The sequence below is a fragment of the Bombina bombina genome, chromosome 9, assembly GCF_027579735.1.
Source record: "Bombina bombina isolate aBomBom1 chromosome 9, aBomBom1.pri, whole genome shotgun sequence".
Taxonomy (NCBI): Eukaryota; Metazoa; Chordata; class Amphibia; order Anura; family Bombinatoridae; genus Bombina; species Bombina bombina.
Genome location: NC_069507.1, coordinates 286591092 through 286610932, shown reverse-complemented (window position 1 = coordinate 286610932; position 19841 = coordinate 286591092). Strand labels below are relative to the sequence as shown.

At 40.7% G+C, this 19841-nt stretch overlaps 1 long non-coding RNA gene across 1 annotated transcript in view; it reads left to right on the top strand.

The window, feature by feature from the left end:
- The first annotated feature begins 1050 nt into the window (after window positions 1–1050).
- LOC128639715 (uncharacterized) overlaps window positions 1051–19841 on the top strand; it is a 32847-nt gene continuing 14056 nt past the window's right edge. Inside the window, exons 1-2 of the long non-coding RNA XR_008399246.1 lie at window positions 1051–1148; window positions 1799–1929. This is a non-coding gene — a long non-coding RNA (uncharacterized LOC128639715). The remainder of the gene's footprint in view (window positions 1149–1798; window positions 1930–19841) is intronic.

Below are 19841 nucleotides of genomic sequence, written 5' to 3'. Positions count from 1 at the left end.
CCACTTCAAGTTCCTAAGATTTGCGTTTCTGGACCAACACTTCCAGTTTGTGGCCCTTCCCTTTGGTCTGGCCACGGCCCCGAGAGTCTTCACGAAGGTTCTTGGGGCGCTGCTTGCAGTGGCGCCTTACCTGGATGACATCCTAGTTCAGGCGCTGTCGCTCAGCCTCGCAGAGAATCATTCGAGGGCTCTTCTGCTTCAATCTCACGTTTGGAAGATCAACTCAGGAAAGAGTTCCTTGGTTCCCAGCAACAGGGTGGAGTTCCTGGGCACGATAATAGACTATGTCCATGAAGATATTTCTCACAGACCAGCGCCGCACGAAACTTGTGTCAGCCTGTCTTGCGCTTCAGTCCTCCACAAGCCCGTCGGTGGCTCAATGTGTGGAGGTAGAGTCCTAGAGTCCAGCACCTTTTGACCCTGGTATTTCTTTTACTGTTCCTTGGCAGAATGACTGGGGGATGAGGGAAGTGGGAGGAGTATACAAGCCTTTGGCTATGGTGTCTTTGCCTCCTCCTGGTGGCCAGGTTCTTATTTCCCAAAAGTAATGCATGCAGCTGTGGACTCTCTCCATCTGAAGAAAAGAAAATTATCAGGTAAGCATAATTTGTTTTTTCCCGCCCGGGTCATTCTGTGTCCTCTCTAGCTTGGCTATTGGATTCCCAACAGTAATGAATGATTTCATGGACTCTCCGTGCCATTGGAAACAAAACAAGTTATGCTTACCTGATAAATTCTTTTCTTTCCTGGCATTTTTTATCCTAATCTTCTGGCATCTCTATACCCCTTGTGTTTCTCCTAATTTTCTTTATTTCCTCGGCTGAATGACTGGGGGAGTATAGGAAGTGGAGGGGATACTTATAGCTTTGGCTGGGGTGTCTTTGCCTCCTCCTGGTGGCCAGGTGTTGAATTCCCAACAGTAATGAATGAATTTGTGGACTCTTCATGCCAGGAAAGAAAATAATTTATCATGTAAGCATTTCCTCTAATTCCCTGTGCCCCTTCCCCTGTTACTTCCTGTCATGTGACTGGCAACCTCTGTTCTTGCAGGTAGAAGAGAATGAGTGTGTTGTAGATTATGCATTGAAGAAGAGGAATGTGAAACTTGTGCCCACTGGGTTGGATTTTGGGAAGGAGGGATTTACAAGGTAAGTGTTACAAGCAGTATAATTTCATCTCTCTGATAATTAGTATGATGTCTCCTCAATCTAAGCCAGAGGTTAGTGACGCTGTCCTCTTGATAATGATTCACAACATTAGTGAATCACTTGCATACATCCTTAAAGGGACAGTCTCGTCAAAATGAAACTCAGGATTCAGATAGGACGTGTAATTTTAAACAACTTTCCAATTTAATTTTATCATCAAATTTGCTTTTTTCTCTTGGTATTATTTGTTGAAAGCTAAACCTAGGTAGGATAATATTCAAATTTCTAAGCCCTTGAAGGCCGCCTTTTATCTCAGTGCATTTTCACAGTTTTTTTACAGCTACACAGCGCTAGTTCATGTGTCATATAGATAACATTGTACTCACTCCATGGAGTTATTGGCTAAACTACAAGTCTGTCAAAAGAACATAAGGGGCAGTTTGCAGAGGATTAGATACAAGGTAATCACAGAGGTAAAATGGGTAATAAAAGGGATTATCTATCTTTTTAAACATTAACAATTCTGGAGTAGACTGTCCCTTTAAACTGTTAGCTAGTAAGTGCCAATTTGTTAGATATGCAGCAAAATCATATGCTATCTAGATAGAAATGACAAATCCGTAGCAACAACTTGTTCTGTTTCCTACCAGGTATAAGGAGCGTCGATTCCATCCTTCCTTGCGATTGTCTCGACGGTTTTACCCACACACTCACAATATGGACGGTTTCTTCATTGCAAAACTGCGCAAGTTCTCAAATTCTCTCCCATCAGCTCCAAAAGGTAAGAAACAAGAATTATCAACTATTCACAAAGCATCCTGTTGCCCGGTGCAGGGCCCATGCCCCGGCCGACTCTGCACAGGGCCACTGCCCCCCGGCCGACTCTGCATAGGGCCACTGCCCCCCGGCCGACTCTGCACAGTTCTTTCTGATCTTCATGTCCATGATCCAGCCCACCGGAACTTTTGATAGAAAAGTCATCTGGGTGCATTGGCAGAAACTTAGTCTGGAATCAAATATTCCCCTATTTCAGTCTGCATTTAGAGTTTTCCCTGGGTAAAGATTTGTTTATTGTGCAGACAACTGTGTGAGATTCATTTTCACTTCTGCAGTTCTTACCCAGGGAGAATTGCAGGAAAAAGGAATTGACCTTAGTAAGACTTTATAGCTATTTGTCTAGTCACAAACAATCCCAGAATTAGATCTCTGAGATCCACATGCCGTCTCTAGACTACAAAATAACAAGCAGTGACCGGAGCATCACCTTATTCCAAAACACAATGTATTTGTCAGTCACTGATGGAATTACAACCCCCAAATGACCATGCTTGTTCCCAAGCTCGAGATGTCATAAACATGATGTGCACAGCGCTATACAAATAAATGGTAATATGTGGTGGTGGCTTCAGGTCCAACTGTTTAAACATTATGGCACAACAATACTTTGATATGGTCGAGAGGTGATGGGACCATTATAGCTTCTTGATATAAAGGTTCAGTTGTCCGGAGCAGCAGACAACTGAACTGGATTATGGTCTATTCACTGATTTTTGTGTTCCTGATACTAAGAATTTTATAGGAAACGTATGGCTCTATCAGTATAGTTCAAATGATTTATATTCTTTTAATATTTTGTAATTGATGTTAGATGTACACAATAACAATATATGGTTTCCAAAAAACAAAGAATTGACATATGGTGAAACAAATTAGTATGTTACTGTTATTTTCTGTAGATTTTGCAATATTATAAAACTATTAATAAAAATATTTCAACATAAAACATAATAGCACAAAATGAAGACGTTTTTAAATAATATTGGACCCCTTAGTTTAGTTATTGTTTAAAACACCCAGATTAGCCCAAATCCATAAAAGAAAACCTTTTCTGATCTTATTAAATAGCCCTAGTAAAAAAGTGTGCAGACACCCGATCAGCCTTTGGGTATCAACTACCAAAACCTAAATGCAGAATTTATTGGAAAGATACCTTACAAGACATGAGGATGCCGGAGTATATTAGTATTTGGTAAGGCTCTTCAGCATTCTGTAAAGCTTATATATGATAAAATAAATATATTGGCAGAGAAAGCAGGGTTAACTTTTTCTTTCTAATGACACGGTGAGTCCACGGATCATCAGTAATTACTGTTGGGAATATCACTCTTGGCTAGCAGGAGGAGGCAAAGAGCACCACAGCAAAGCTGTTAAGTATCACTTCCCTACCCACAATCCCCCAGTCATTCTCTTTGCCTGTAGTGCAAGGAGGAGGTGAGGTTTAGGTGTCTGAGGTTTTCTTCAATCAAGATTTTATTATTTTTAAAGCAGAGTAAGCTTACTCTGATCTTTCCTGGGGTCTAGCCTTAGTCCAAGTCAGTCTCTTCAGTAGGGCAGTGGTGGCTTTTGAGCACTTGGGAACTTGTGGGGTACAATCCTTACTGCATTTTCTCAAGAATTTGATACCATATTTAGAAAGCCTGAGTAGGTTTACTCAGATTCTTTCTTCACAGATCCATGTGAGGTGCTGCACCCTCTTAAACCAGGTGAGCTGTCCTGCTGCTGGACAGCATTTTCAGGTAAGTGCCATTTCATTTTTCTTTTGCAAAGAAGAATCTGGCACTTTTTACAGCTAGGGGCTGTGCTATCAATGAGACTTTTATTTTATGGTAAAAACCTTCATGTTTGGGGTTAAAGGGACACTGTAGCCAAAAAAATTCTTTTGTGATTCAGATTGAGCATGAAATTTTAAGCAACTTTCTAATTTACTCCTAATATCAAATTTTCTTCTTTCTCTTGGTATCTTTATTTGAAATGCAAGAATGTAAGTTTAGATACCGGCCCATTTTTGTTGAACAACCTGGGTTGTCCTTGCTGATTGGTGGATAAATTCATCCACCAATAAAAAAGTGCTGTCCAGAGTACTGAAACCAAAAAAAAGCTTAGATGCCTTCTTTTTCAAATAATGATAGCAAGAGAACGAAGAAAAATTGATAATAGGAGTAAATTAGAAAGTTGCTTAAAATTGCATGCTCTTTCTGAATTACAAAATATTTTTTTTGGGTACAATGTCCCTTTAATTGGCAGTAACGGGCATTGAGACTGTGAGGATCAGGGATTCTTGGTGGCTCAGTTGGTTACGGTCTTTAACTTTTTTTATCATGTCAGTTTGTGTTTCTAAGCCGTTTCAGGCAGTTAGGAGCTCTTTAACCGCTAGGACCGCTCAGTACATGAAAAGGGGAGGGTCCTTTGTTGAAGCGATTCTCCTTTTGGCCCGCTTTCAGTGCGACTGTGGAAACTGACAGAGAGCTGCGGAGCTGTGACGTCGTCGTCGGCTGCTCCAGTCTCCGTTTTTACTGCATTCACTATTTTTACTCGTGTTTTTTTTTTTTTTTTTTTTTTTTTTTTTTTTTAACCCCTTAATGACCACAGCACTTTTCCATTTTCTGTCCGTTTGGGACCAGGGCTATTTTTACATTTCTGCGGTGTTTGTGTTTAGCTGTAATTTTCTTCTTACTCATTTACTGTACCCACACATATTATATACCGTTTTTCTCGCCACTAAATGGACTTTCTAAAAATACCATTATTTTCATCATATCTTATAATTTACTATAAAAAAAATTATAAAGTATGAGGACAAAATGGAAAAAAACACACTTTTTCTAACTTTGTCCCCCAAAATCTGTTACATATCTACAACTAACAAAAAACACCCATGCTAAATAGTTTCTAAATTTTGTCCTGAGTTTAGAAATACCCAATGTTTACATGTTCTTTGCTTTTTTTGTAAGTTATAGGGCAATAAATACAAGTAGCACTTTGCTATTTCCAAACCATTATTTTTCAAAATTAGCGCTAGTTACATTAGAACACTAATATCTTTCAGGAATCTCTGAATATCCATTGACATGTATATATTTTTTTTTAGTAGACATCCCAAAGTATTGATCTAGGCCCATTTTGGTATATTTCATGCCACCATTTCACCGCCAAATGCGATTAAATACAAAAAATTGTTCACTTTTTCACTAATTTTTTCACAAACTTTTGGTTTCTCACTGAAATTATTTACAAACAGCTTGTGCAATTATGGCTTAAATTATTGTAAATTATTCTCTGGGATCCCTTTTGTTCAGAAATAGCAGACATATATGGCTTTGGCGTTGCTTTTTGGTAATAAGAAGGCTGCTAAATGCCACTGCGCACTACACGTGTATTATGCCCAGCAGTGAAGGGGTTAATTAGGGAGCATGTAGGGAGCTTTTAGGGGTAATTTTAGCTTTAGTGTAGTAGACAACCCCAAGTATTGATCTAGGCCAATTTTGGTATATTTAATGCCACCATTTCACCGCCAAATGCGATCAAATTAAAAAAAACGTTAAATTTTTCACAATTTTAGGTTTCTCACTAAAATCATTTACAAACAGCTTGTGCAATTATGGCACAAATGGTTGTAAATGCTTCTCTGGGATCCCCTTTATTCAGAAATAGCAGACATATATGGCTTTGGCGTTGCTTTGTGGTAATTAGAAGGCCGCCAAATGCCGCTGCGCATCACACGTGTATTATGGCTAGCAGTGATGGGGTTAATTATGTAGCTTGTAGGGAGCTTGCAGGGTTAATTTTAGCTTTAATGTAGAGCTCAGCCTCCCACCTAAAACATCAGACCCCCTGATCCCTCCCAAACAGCTCTCTTACCTCCCCCACCCCACAATTGTCCCCGCCATCTTAAGTACTGGCAGAAACTCTGCCAGTACTAAAATAAAAGCTATATTGGGCTTTTTTTTTTGGGCATATTTACATATGCTGCTGTGTAGGATCCCCCCTTAGCCCCCAACCTCACTGATCCCCCACCAAACAGCTTTCTAACCCTCCCCCTCTGCCTTAATGGGCGCCATCTTGGGTACTGGCAGCTGTCTGCCAGTACCCAGTTTAGTAACAAAAAGTATGTTTATTGGCTTTTTTATTGCCCTTTTCTGTAGTGTAGCTTCCCCCCACCCCTTCCAGAACCCTTAGATCATCTTTTATTTTGTTAATTTTTTTTTTTTACCGTTTCTTAACTTTTTTTTCTGCAGTGTAGCGGTTCCCTCCCGCTCCCACCCCGTGCACGCGCGCTCCCGTGTGCGCCCCCGTCTCTCCCGCCCCCCTCCACTCGGCACATCGATGGCCGCCCACCCGCCTCCCAGACTTGCTCCCACCCACCAACGATACCGGCCACCGATGTCCGGTGCAGAGAGGGCCACAGAGTGGCTCTCTCTGCATCGGATGGCCAAGGGGGGTTATTGCAGGATGCCTCGATATCGAGGCATCACTGCAATAACCGGAAAGCAGCTGGAAGCGAGCAGGATCGCTTCCAGCTGCTTTCCAGACCAAGGACGTACGCCACACGTCCTCGGTCATTAACTGTATTTTTTTTGAGGACGTGTGGCGTACGTCCTTGGTCGTTAAGGGGTTAAAGAGACTTATTTTATTTTCTACTCTATCCTTATTGCATAAGATGGATCAAGAGGCCTTTCAAGTTGCTGCTTGCCAGTTATGTTTTGATGCCCGGGTGGAACCTCCAGTTCCTTTTTGTTCTTCATGCATTGAAAGACCCTTAAGCTATAGAGATAAGATGTTTGACCATGAGCCACCATTATCCCAGGTGAATGCTGTTCAGGTGTGTCCTGTAGCAGACATGCCGCAGCTTTCTCCTCAAGCGTCCCAACATTTTCAGTTTCCACATGCATAGCCCTGTGTTTCCACTTGCAATTCGGTAGGATTTTTTTTCCAGGAAATTGCCTACCATGTATCCTCTGCGGTATCTGAGGCTTTGTCAGCTTTCCCCATGCTGCAGGGAAGGCGTTAAAGGAAACTTAAGGAATCAGTAAGGTTTCTTATCAAGTTGTGGCTATCCAGTGTGTCCCTTCTCATAATCCTGAGGAAGAAGACATGTCGGTAGCGTCTGAGGGGGAAATCTCAGACTCTGATAGTGTAATTCCTTCTTCTGATGCTGAAGTAATATCCTTCATATTTAAGCTAGAACACCGATTATTACTTAAGAAGGTTTTGGCTACTTTGGACGACTCTGACACCACTATCGTAGTCAACCCTAAAAAGTCTAGTAAATTGAAGAAGTACTTTTATTTTCCCTCCGTGGTGGAGGTTTTTCCGGTTCCAGACTGTGCTACAGAGATTATTGCTCGAGAATGGGAAAAAACTGGTATTCCCTTTTCTCCATCTTCTATTTTTAAGATGTTTCCTATAGCGGACTCCATTAAGAAGTTGTGGCAGACGGTTCCTAAGGTAGGAGGCGCGATCTCCACTTTGACTAAGAGGGCTACTATTCCCATAGAGAATAGTTGTTCTTTTAAGGATCCAATGGCTAAAAAATTGGAGGCTTTACTAAAGAAGATATATGTCCACCACGGTTTACAATGGCAGCCTGCGGTGTGTATCGCCACTGTTACCAGCGCTGTGGCTTACTGGTTTGATGCGTTGTCTTAATCTCTTCAAACAGATACTCCTCTTGAGGAGATCCAGGACAGGATTCCTTTATTACAGACACTTCCTTACAGGGTATTAAACTGGGAGCCAAAATTTCTGGCTTTGCGGTCCTAGCCCGCAGAGCCTTGTGGTTGAAGTCCTGGTCTGCGGATGTTTCATCTAAGTCCAAGTTCTTGGCGATTCCTTAAAAGGGTAAGACCTTGTTTGGACCCGGTTTGGAGGAAATTATCTCGGATATTACTGGAGGAAAGGGTTCTTTTCTTCCTCAAGATAAGAATAATAAGCAGAAAGGGCATCAAAGTAATTTTCGTTCCTTTCATAACTTTAGAAGCAAGACTTCCTCCCCTTCCTCCAAGCAAGACCAAGCCAAGTCTTCCTGGAAGCCTAACCAGTACTGGAATAAGGGAAAGCAGTCTAAAAAGCCCACAGCTGACTCCAAGTCAGCATGAAGGGTCGGCCCCCAATCCAGGAGCGGATCTAGTAGGGGGCAGACTCTCTCTTTTTTTTTTTCTCCCAAGCCTGGATAAGAAAGAGATGTTCGGATCCATGGGCGGTGGACATTGTCTCCCAGGGATACAAAATAGAATTCAAGACTTTTCCTCCCAGAGGCAGGTTTCTCCTCTCCAGATTATCTGTAGACCAGATAAAAAGAGAGGAGTTCTTACATTGTGTCACGGACCTGGCCCGCCCTGGGGGTAATAGTTCCTGTTCCTCCTCAGGAACGAGGTCTGGGATTTTACTCAAATCTGTTCGTAGTTCCCAAAAAGGAGGGAACTTTCCGACCAATCCTAGACTTAAAATGCTTAAACAAGTTTCTCAGAGTGCCATCCTTCAAGATGGAGACTATACGCTCCATTCTTCCTTTGGTTCAAGAGGGTCAGTTCATGACAACCATAGACCTAAAGGATGCATACCTTCATGTTACCATTCACAGGGATCATCAAGTTTCTGAGATTTGCATTCTTGGACAATCACTTTCAGTTTATTGCCCTTCCATTCGGCCTTGCCACAACCCCCGAGAATCTTTTCAAAGGTTCTGGGGGCTCTTTTGACAGTACTTCGGTCCAGGGGCATTGCAGCAGCACCTTACATGGATGACATTCTGGTTCAGGTGCCATCTTTTCAACAAGCAAACTCTCATATGGAGATCTTGTTGTCTTCTCTTCGCTCCCATGGATGGAAGGTGAATCTGGAAAAAAGTTCTCTGATTCCATCTACAAGGGTCGTGTTTTTGGGGACCATAATAGACTCCCTGTTAATGAAGATATCTCTGCCGTTGGTCAGAAAAAGAAAGATTTTCGACTCTTGTCTTGCCCTTCAGTCTTCCCCTCTGCCGTCAGTGGCTCAATGTATGGAGGTAATTGGTCTGATTCTATCTCAGACCTCAGCAGTTATGCATGCTCAGACAATGGAACGGGGACTATGCGGATTTATCTCTGCGTATAGTTCTGGATCAGACGTCAATAGACTCTTCCCTAGTGGCTGTCTCAGGACCATCTGTCCTAGGGAACTTGCTTCCGCAGACCCGCCTGTGTGATTGAGACCACGGATTAATCATACGGCTGTTTAGCCGAAACGCGTAAGCCAATAGTGCCACACCACTTCACTTAGTTTATTTTATTGTATGGAGTTGTTTGCCTTTCCTGGATGTGAAATTTTTAATCGAATAAGAATAAATTTTGTTTTACTGTAATCCAGCGGATCTCAATGTTTTTTTACAATTAAGTATTTTACCAGCTGATCCACTGTGTACTTCCTGACTGGGGTAGGTGTGAGCAGGAGTCTCTCTGTGATTAGAGGAATCTGTTCTGGGAACTAAGGAGTAGCAATAGTGCAGCAGAGGATCCACGAGGACGCCAGCTACGCCGGTGAAGTTTCTTTAGCACTCGGAGAGACATAATGTATATGTCCGTGCTTACAAGGTATGATTTCTAAAGTCTGGTGGTAATGCTACAGGGCGAATGGTATTTGGGCAGAAGTTCTCTGCATATGTGAAGAATTCTGAAGTGGCACTTTATCCCTCTCCAACACTATATGTATAGTGTTTATATCAGCACAGGGACACCTCATTTAATGACCGGTATTTTATGGTAGACTTTACGTCATTCTGCTAATCCAGTCCAATTCTGTTACATTTGAACCTTATTTTTACAGTCTTAAGTTATTGCGATTTGGAGTCTGTTAGCTTTAGCCTGGTTTATCAGGTTCCAGTTGGACAGCATAACCTCGGTGGCTTACATCAACTCCAGGGGGGAACTCAAAGTTCCTTGGCCATGGCAGAAGTGTCCCAAATTATTCAGTGGGCGGAGACCCACAACTGCTTTTTTTCTGCGATCCACATTCCAGGAGTGGACAATTGGGAAGCAGACTTTTCACCCCCCGGGGAGTGGGAACTTCATACGGAGGTGTTTTCCAGTTTGACCCTCAAATGGGGCAGCCAGAACTGGATCTCATGGCTTCTCGACAGAATGCCAAGCTCTCAAGGTCAAGAGATCTGCAGGCAGTTCTGATAGATGCTCTGGCGGTTCCTTGAAACTTCAGTCTAGCATACCTGTTTCCTCCGTTCGCTCTCCTTCCAAGAGTCATTGCTCGGATCAAGCAGGAGAGGGCATCGGTAATTCTCATAGCCCCGGCGTGGCCTCGCAGGATCTGGTATGTAGACCTTGTGGAAATGTCATCCTTTCCACCTTGGAGACTCCCTCTGAGGAAGGACCACCTACTTCAGGGTCCCTTCCTTCATCCATATCTCGTTTCTCTGAAGCTGATTGCTTGGAGATTGAACGCTTAATTTTATCTAAGCATGGTTTTTCAGTCTGTCATTGAGACTTTGATCCAGGCTCGTAAGCCTGATCCTCGTAGGATCTACCGTAAGATCTGTCATAAATATTGTGAATCCAAAGGATACTAATTTGCGAATCCAAAGGATACTCCTTGGAGTAGAGTCAGGATTCCTAGGATTTTGCCCTTTTTCTCCAGGACGGTCTGGAGAAGGGTTTGTCGGCAAGTACTCTGAAGGGTCAGATTTCGGCATTGTCTATCTTGTTGCTTAAACACTTGGCCGATGTGCCAGATGTGCAATCATTTTGTCAGGCCTCGGTTAGGATCCAGCTGGTGTTTAGATCGGTTACCCCTCCTTGGAGTCTCAACCTTGTCCTTTAAAATTGTACAGCAGGCTCCGTTTGAGCCTATGCATTCCTGAGATATTAAGTTATTATCTTGGAAAGTTGTATTTCTTGTTGCTATTTCTTCTGCTCAAAGAGTTTCTGAACTCTCAGCACTTCAGTGCGATTCTTCTTATCTTCCATTCTGATAAGGTGGTTCTGCGTACTAAGTTTGGTTTCCTGCCCAAAGTTGTCTCGGTCAAGAAAATTAATCAGGAAATTGTTGTTCGTTTATTCGTTTAGCATATGAGACTGCTGGACAGCAACCTCCTGAGAAAATCACAGATCATTCCACAAGAGCTGTTTCTTCTTCCTGGGCCTTCAAAAATGAGGCTTCTGTGGAACAGATTTGCAAGGCTACAACCTGGTCCTCTCTACATACTTTTTCCAAATTCTATATATTTTATACTTTTGCCTCGGCAGAGGCTTCTTTTGGGAGAAAAGTTCTTCAAGCAGTGGTGCCTTCCGTTTAGGTTCCCTGTCTTGTCCCTCCCTTATCATGTGTCCTCTAGCTTGGGTATTGATTCCCAATAGTAATTAGATGATCCGTGGACTCACCGTGTCATTAGATAGAAAAGGAAATTTATTTTTACCTGATAAATTTTTCTTTTACGATAAGATGAGTCCACGGATTTCATCCTTGTGGGATATTGCCTCCTGGTCAGCAGGAGGCGGCAAAGAGCACCACAGCACAGCTGTGTATATATAGCTCCTCCCTTCCCCCCCACTCCAGTCATTCGACCGAAGTTAGGAAGAGAAAGGAAAAGCCAAGGTGCAGAGGTGACTGAAGTTTAACAAAATTAAAGACCTGTCTTAGAAAAACAGGGTGGGCTGTGGACTCATCGTATCGTAAAAGAAACAAATTTATCAGGTAAGAATACATTTCCTTTTCTTTTACAAGATACGATGAGTCCACGAATGTCATCCTTACTTGTGGGATACAATACCAAAGCTAGAGTACACGGATGAAAAGGGAGGGAAAAGACAGGGAACCTAAACAGAAGGCACCACTGCTTGAAGAACTTTTCTCCCAAAAACAGTCTCAGACAAGACAAAAGTATCAAATTTGGAAAAGTGTAAAGAGACAACCAAGTTGCAGCTTCGCAAATCTGTTCAACAGAAGCATCATTTTTGAATGCCCATGAGGAAGCCACAGCCCTAGTGGAATGAGCCGTAATTCGTTCAGGAGGCTGCCGTCCAGCAGTCTCACATGCAAAATGGATGATACTCTTCAGCCAAAATGAGAGTGAGGTAGCCGTAGCTTTCTGACCCCTACGCTTCCCCGAAAACATAACAAACACGGAAGACGATTGACAAAACTCCTTAGTTGCCTGTAAGTAAAACTTCAAGGCACGGGCCACGTCCAAATTATGTAACAGCCTCTCCTTCTTAGGAGGATTAGGACACAAGGAAGGAACAACAATTTCCTGATTAATATTTGTATGTGAAACAACCTTAGGAAGAAAACAAGGTTTGGTTCGTAACACCACCTTATCCAAATGGAAAATAAGATGAGGAGAATCACATTGTAATGCCGGAAGCTCGGATACTCTGCGAGCAGAAGAAATAGCAACCAAAAATAAAACTTCCCAAGACAATAACTTAATGTCTATGGAATGCATAGGTTCAAACTGAACCCCTTTAAGAACTGTAAGAACTAAATTCAAACTCCAAGGAGGAGCAATTGGTATAAACACAGGTCTGATTCTTAGTCAGAGCCTGACAAAAAGATTGAACATCTGGAACATCGGCCAGACATTTGAGTAACAATATAGATAAAGCAGAAATCTGTCCTGCTAAGGAACTTGCTGGCAACCCTTTCTCCAATCCGTCTTGGAGAAAAGATAAAATCCTGGGAATCCTACTCCATGAGTAGCCCTTGGATTCGTGAGAAGGTCTTTCCTCAATGGAAGCTTCCACAGTGGCTGAGATGACATGTCCACCAGGTCAGCATACCAAGTCCTGCGAGGCCACGCAGGAGCGAAGAGGATCACCGATGCCCTCTCCTGTTTGACTCGAGCAATCACCCTGGGAAGGAGAGCAAATGGAGGGAACACATAAGCTAGGCTGAAAGACAAAGGTACTGCCAAGGCATCAATCAGCACGGCCTGGGGATCCCTGGACCTGGACCCGTATCTCGGAAGCTTGGCATTCTGACAAGACGCCATAAGATCCAACTCCGGACTGCCCCATCTGAGAATCAGGTTGGCAAATACCTCCGGATGGAGTTCCCATTCTCCCGGATGAAAAGTCTGTCTGCTCAGAACATCCGCCTTCCTTGTTTTCCACACCTGTGATGTGGATTGCCGACAGATAACAAGAGTGAGATTCCGCCCACTGAATTATCTTGGCTACTTCTGTCACTGCCAAGGAACTCCTTGTTCCTCCCTGATGATTGATGTAAGCTACAGTCGTGATGTTGTCCGACTGGAATCTGATGAATTTGGCCGAAGCCAACTGAGGCCAAGCCCGAAGCACATTGAATATTGCTCTCAACTCTAGGATATTGATGGGAAGGAGAGACTCCGTTCGAGCTAAGGCCAGAACTGTAATTCCTGTTATATCCTAAAGGAACTCTATAGTTGTGTGCTTCTGTTCCCCTAAGTCACAAAGGAGGAATGCACACCAAGAAACAGCAGTGATGTCCTAATAAAAATTACCCTTACTGTCACTTTAACTGTTAAAACTGAGCAAATGATATTCGCGTACAATCTTGCATAACATAATCAACAAATAGAATTAAAAACTCCTTAATACTAGAATACCAGCACACATCAAACACGAATTGCACTCTGGAAGCAATTCATAGGAGAACACAAATAAAATACAAAAAAGATGTGGCGCTAGAAAGCTAAGTATTCAAATAAATCAAATAATGCTAAAAAGGAATATATATATCTTAAAAGCACTGCAATAAAAGTCATAAAGTACAAATAAATTTAATATATATACTAATATTTAATGGGACACAGCAAGATTAAATATTTATAACATATAATAAATAACACCTTATATACTAAACAAAAATAATAACAATATGTATACCACCGGTGGTTTGTATGATTCACAAAAAAGTACTTAATTAATGTTTAAATAAAATTGATCTAATAAAATCGGTATGATGCTTAGATACTGTGAATACAGTTTAATCCAAAAGACGATCGTTATTTAACGATACTAGGAGGAAAACGTTCAATGAGTGGTTTAAGGCAGTCTGTCGTTCAGCACTTTGTAAGGTTACAGTTAGCCAGTTCAAAGATAATTATTCCCACTGAAGCAAAAGCGTTTCCAAAATGCAGTTTACAAATACCTTAGGCTACGGGACTGTGTATCCAGGGCAGACTCTCTTAGGTTCAGAGTCCCGATATGGGTTTAGAGATCACCTTAATTCTTGGGTGTCCACGTCCTCCTCGTAGCTAGGGATTTCCTCCGTCGGAAACTTTCGGCGTGTGACGTAGTTACACTAGTCACATGGGGTAATCCTCCAATCACTGAGGGAGTTTCTCCGCTTCCAAATCCAAATGCGGGAAGTTTGAAATCAGTTCACACAGAGCGCTCTGTAATGGTGATAGTTCTCCCCAAGTATTACAAATCAAGATCAGTGTTGCATCTACGCGTTTCAGCCGTATGAGGGCCTTTATCAAGATGTATAAACTGATCCAAGAACTGCCTTTATATAGCCTTAACCACTTCCTGTATACAATCAATTCATTTCTGATTTGTAAAGTCCAATCTTACTTTTTAGCATCTTGAAGGAAATTTAAAAAACATATATAGATCACTTAATAAATTTAAAACTTTAACTAAAAATGAAAATTCATTAAATATTTTAAATGTTATAAATATATGATAAAACGGAATATACAAATCCTAAATTCATAAAAGTTGTGCCAATTATATATACACTAAGTTAATAATAACAAAGAACACAAATAAATCCCAAAATCCAGCAATTCAATGTCTAACCTTATCATTACAATACGGAATCCTTAACAATTACATATGTAATGGAGAAGAAATTATATAAATAAAATTGCAATGTTAAATAAATATATAATATACTAAAATTCATTGATATAAAACCATATATATATATAAAATATACTAAAATTATCAAAAAAGTATATTAATATCAGTGTCAGTGTTATATGTACTTTATATGTTTATTGTTAATAATAGGGCGAGGACCATTTATAATATGTACCCAATATATTCTTAAAATAATGTGAAGACATATATTATAGAATATTAAAATTGGTTTTAAAAGGTCCCTATATCACTGGAAGGAACAAAGCTTATTAAGATGTGACCAAAACTAACAAACTAAACTGCCTTAATGTAAAAATGGATTCAAGTCTAATTCAGCATTTAACCCCTCAGGTGTTAATGAACCAAAACTATAAATCAGTTCTGCCTCTTTATATAAAATCATTCTTTCAAAATCACCCCCTCTACCATCTTGTTTAACCTTTTTAATGCCCCACCAGCATAGATCCTTAGCATTACTATTATGGCATTCCTTGAAATGTTTAGAGACCAAGTGGCCCTCAAAGCCATTTTTGATGTTATTCACATGATCTCTTATTCTGTCCCTCAACTTTCTCTGGGTTTGTCCTAAATATTGTTTCCTGCAAGAACACTGGAGGAGATAAATCACCCCTTTGTCACTACATCTAATTAGGTCCTTAATAATATAAGTGTAGTCTCTAGTAGTAGAGGTTATTTTCTTTAATTTTGAACTGTATTTACATGCTACACAACTACAGCAAGGAAAAAAACCCATTAATTTAGATCCATTTAAATCCACATCAGACCAATTGTTATTACTCCTATACATACTTGGGGCTAAATTGTTTTTTAAATTCTTTGCCTTAGTATAAATAATTTCTGGATGATTTTTCACATGGTCACCTAGTATATGGTCCTTTCTTATGAGATGCCAGTGTTTATTTAAAATACATTTTATATGGCCATGTTGAGCGTTAAATTTAGTTATAAAGGGAATATTTAGTTTTTCTACCTGATTATTACCTGCAGAACTTTTTTCTTTACCTCTAAGGAGTTCTTCCCTATCTTTTAACCTCACTTTTTCAATTGCTGTATTTACATTTTTTTCATCATAGCCTTTATCTAAAAATCTATCTTTTAAAACTTGTGACTGGGTTTCAAAATCTTCGGGATTATTACAGTTTTTCTTGATTCTGGTGAACTGACTGGTGGGTATATTCTCAATCCATTTGGTCAAATGGCAGCTTTCCATGTGGACGTAATTATTAGCGTCCACTTTTTAAAAAAATGTTTTTGTGTGGATTTTACTGTCAATGATGTTTATTTCTAGGTCCAAAAAATGCAAGCTTTTACTATTAATCTCACTTGTAAATTTTAGGCCAAGATTATTTTGGTTTAGATCTTCCAAGAATAAACTAAGGAGTTCATAATCTCCATTCCAAATTATAAAGATATCATCTATAAATCTTTTATATGATACCAAGTTCGCACCCCATGCTCCATTAAAGATAAAAAATTCTTCTAAATATCCCATGAAGATATTAGCATAACTGGGTGCGAACTTGGTACCCATCGCCGTTCCTTTTTGCTGCAAATAATATTTCCCATCAAATATAAAATAATTATTATTTAAAATAAAATCAATACATTCCAGGATAAATTGACATTGGTCCATCATTAGATTCTCATCTTTCTCTAGAAAATGTTTAACCGCCTTCAGCCCTAGTTTATGATCAATGTTTGTATAAAGGCTAGTCACATCACAGGAAACCATTAAATATTTTTCATTCCAACTCATTTGATTTAATAAATTTAACAATTGTGTTGAATCTTTAAGGTAGGCTGGTAATTTTACAACATATTTTTGAAGGAATTGGTCAATATATTGTGATAAGTTAGAAGTCAGGGAATTTATTCCCGAAATGATCGGGCGCCCTGGTGGATCTATAAGGGACTTGTGGATCTTGGGCAAAAAATAAAATCTTGCATAACATAGTCACTCTTCTGAAAATTACATGTAAATTTAGGCGCCTGCCAATCTAGGGATGTAGGCATCAGTAAAAGGGCACCCATCGTGGGACACTTTACTAAAAAGTGTTACTGACTCTTTTAATCTTAAAAACAGTAACTAGATATGTCACTGAGCAGAAAAAAACTTAGGTTAACAAAAGGTTTATTTCAAGACCAGCTAATAGAGTGTACAGAGATCAAAAGTCCCCCTTTTGTGCCATGTCTTATTTTAAATAAATTTGTCTAAATTATCCTCTTTGAAAAGGTACTAGAGGCAAGCATGGCATGAAATATTTGCAAGTGTTAGAATGCTGCTTAAAGCATCTAATTCTGAAATTACTTCCATGAAAACTTTGGGAACAGAACAATCTGAACGATCCATATTAGAATCGAGACATAACAGAAAAGCAACAAAATGTGTGGGACAGTTGTCAAAAACAAATGTACTGCTTTATGCGACTGAAATAAAGAAAAAATCCGTTAAACTTTTTATTGTCACTTTAACCACGGTTTCATTTACATCCCAATTACATCACTCAGGAAAGACCAGTTGAAGGTTTTCATTAAGATGTTTGTCTATCCCTGACTGGGACACTGACAATAGGCATAAAAATAGAAAGTGTCTTAAGTACCGCGTGCTTGCGACGCCCCTCTGCCTATTTTTACGTGACAGAGAAAGCGCTCCATACACACAAAGACTCCTCAGTCAGCGCGAACAACTTTCTCAGCTGTATGTGTAAAAACACAGCCGAGGAGGCAACCGGCGGTCCATTTGAAAACTGAGCCAAACAGCGCGCAAACAATGGCGCCTAACGAAGCTCCGCCCCTTCCGTGCAGCGTATCGAGCTCAAACATGCCAAGACAAAATGGAGCTGCCGGGACATCAATATTTAGCCGAATGCCGCGCACACCAAGGCGCGAAACGAAGCTCCGCCAATCGTGGGCGTATCGAGACCAATCTCCTGCGCGGACAAACATGGCCAAAATGGAGCCGCCGGGAGAACAAAAGTAAAAACAAACAAACAAACCTGTATTCAGCTTTCAATAAACTGATAGGGACAGATCTCCCTGCCGGTTGCCTTCTCAAAAGTGCCCCAACATGAATGACTCTAACAAAGGCAACTCTCCCTGTCGGCTGAAAATATTTTTGTTTTCTAAAAAATAAGCCGTAGCGATAAGGGGACCGGAAGGAAAAGAACAAGTAATACCTGTATATCTTACTAAGGTAAGATAACTCAGTCTGTCAGTTCCGAAACCTATTATCTAAATAGGATCACCCTGTCTGTCGGCTTCCAATTTGCAAAGCGAAAGTAACAGGGATTATTGTGTATAAAAACTGTAATCCTATGCTGTCCTCCCTGTCGGCTGTTAAAGTAGAGATAAGCCGCTGGGAGACATACAGAGACATGTTGCTTCTGAGCCAGAGCTGCCCTTGAAAGACTCATCCCCATTCCCGGGAGAGAGCAATACATGGAGCGTCAGTCCCTGGTATACATTAGGTAATGACCTGTAGAGAGCCTCACAGGTCATGTCCCCATACATGTGAAAAGGAAGAAACTATAGTGCCTGATGACATGATTTGCATGACAACCCCACACTATGTCAAATAGGAAAGCCCTTCCAGAGAGCCTCTGATTCCCAACAACTGAAAGTACAGCCATGTCTGAGGTAGCATGGCCCTGAAAAAAAAAAAGACTGCACTTACCTCTATGCTGAGCGACAGCATGAAACGTCTCACAGGATCAAGAGGTCTTCTCCCTCCTGCAGTCTGTGGACACAGAAAGGGCCTTAGTTACCATTTGCTAAGACCATCAATCCAGAAGGGCAGCACAAGTATGGGATGCGCAGTGAGACTAAAACCCCACCAGTTCCCATTGCTTTAAAGCCGCCTGTAGCTCTACTCTAGAGGCTGACAAGGAATACAGCTACACACTATGTAAAATAGCACACATTGGCACCATTTTAAAAATAATAAACTCTTGATTGAAGAATCTAAACTAACACCTCACGTTACCTCTTCCTATCACTAACACAGGCAAAGAGAATGACTGGGGTGGGAGGGAAGGGAGGAGCTATTTAACAGCTCTGCTGTGGTGCTCTTTGCCGCCTCCTGCTGACCAGGAGGCGATATCCCACAAGTAAGGATGAAATCCGTGGACTCATCGTATCTTGTAAAAGAAAACAAAATTTATAATTACCTGATAAATTTCTTTCTTGACACAGTGAGTCCACGGCCCACCCTGTTTTTTTTTTCAGACAGGTTTTTGTTATATAAACCTCAGGCACCTCTGCCCCTTGTGTTGCTTCCTTTCTCTCCTTTCCTTTGGTCGAATGACTGGGGGATTGTGGGAAGGGAAGTGATACTTAACAGCTCTGCTGTGGTGCTCTTTGCCCCTCCTGCTGGCCAGGAGTGATATTCCCAACAGTAATTACTGATGATCCGTGGACTCACCGTGTCAAGAAAGAAAGAAATTCATCAGTTAAGCATTAATTTTGTTTTTATACAATAGATAGCTAAAAACAGACAAAGTTTCAGCGCTACTGATAAGAAATGGAGTACTATATCACTCTAAAAGTAAAATACATAAAAATCCAAAATAAGCTAAGCCAAAAACAATATTAAAAATAAATTAAAATCCTAATTGAACAATAGCTGTAGAAAATTTTCTGCACAATTCACATAGAATATTGCACAAAAATATTACACAGTATAAAACATCAAAAAAGTCCCAATGAGAATAAATATTGTAATGTGTTAAGTCCCAAAATGGAAAAGAAACAAATGAATGGTGTGTGCTGCTCTTCTGAGGGTGTATCACACAAAATCCCTGAAGGAGCGGAAAAAGCTGAAAGACACAGAGAGGAGAGCGCAACTGGACTCAGGTGTAGTTTATTTAAACCAATTAAAACAAGAACGGTTAAAACCATAAAATGGTAGGTAACTGTGCGTACCAAATTCACAAAGTAAATGTGTACATAGAAAGTCTTTAAGAGTTCAACAGATTACCGCTCCCCAGGACGCCTTCTG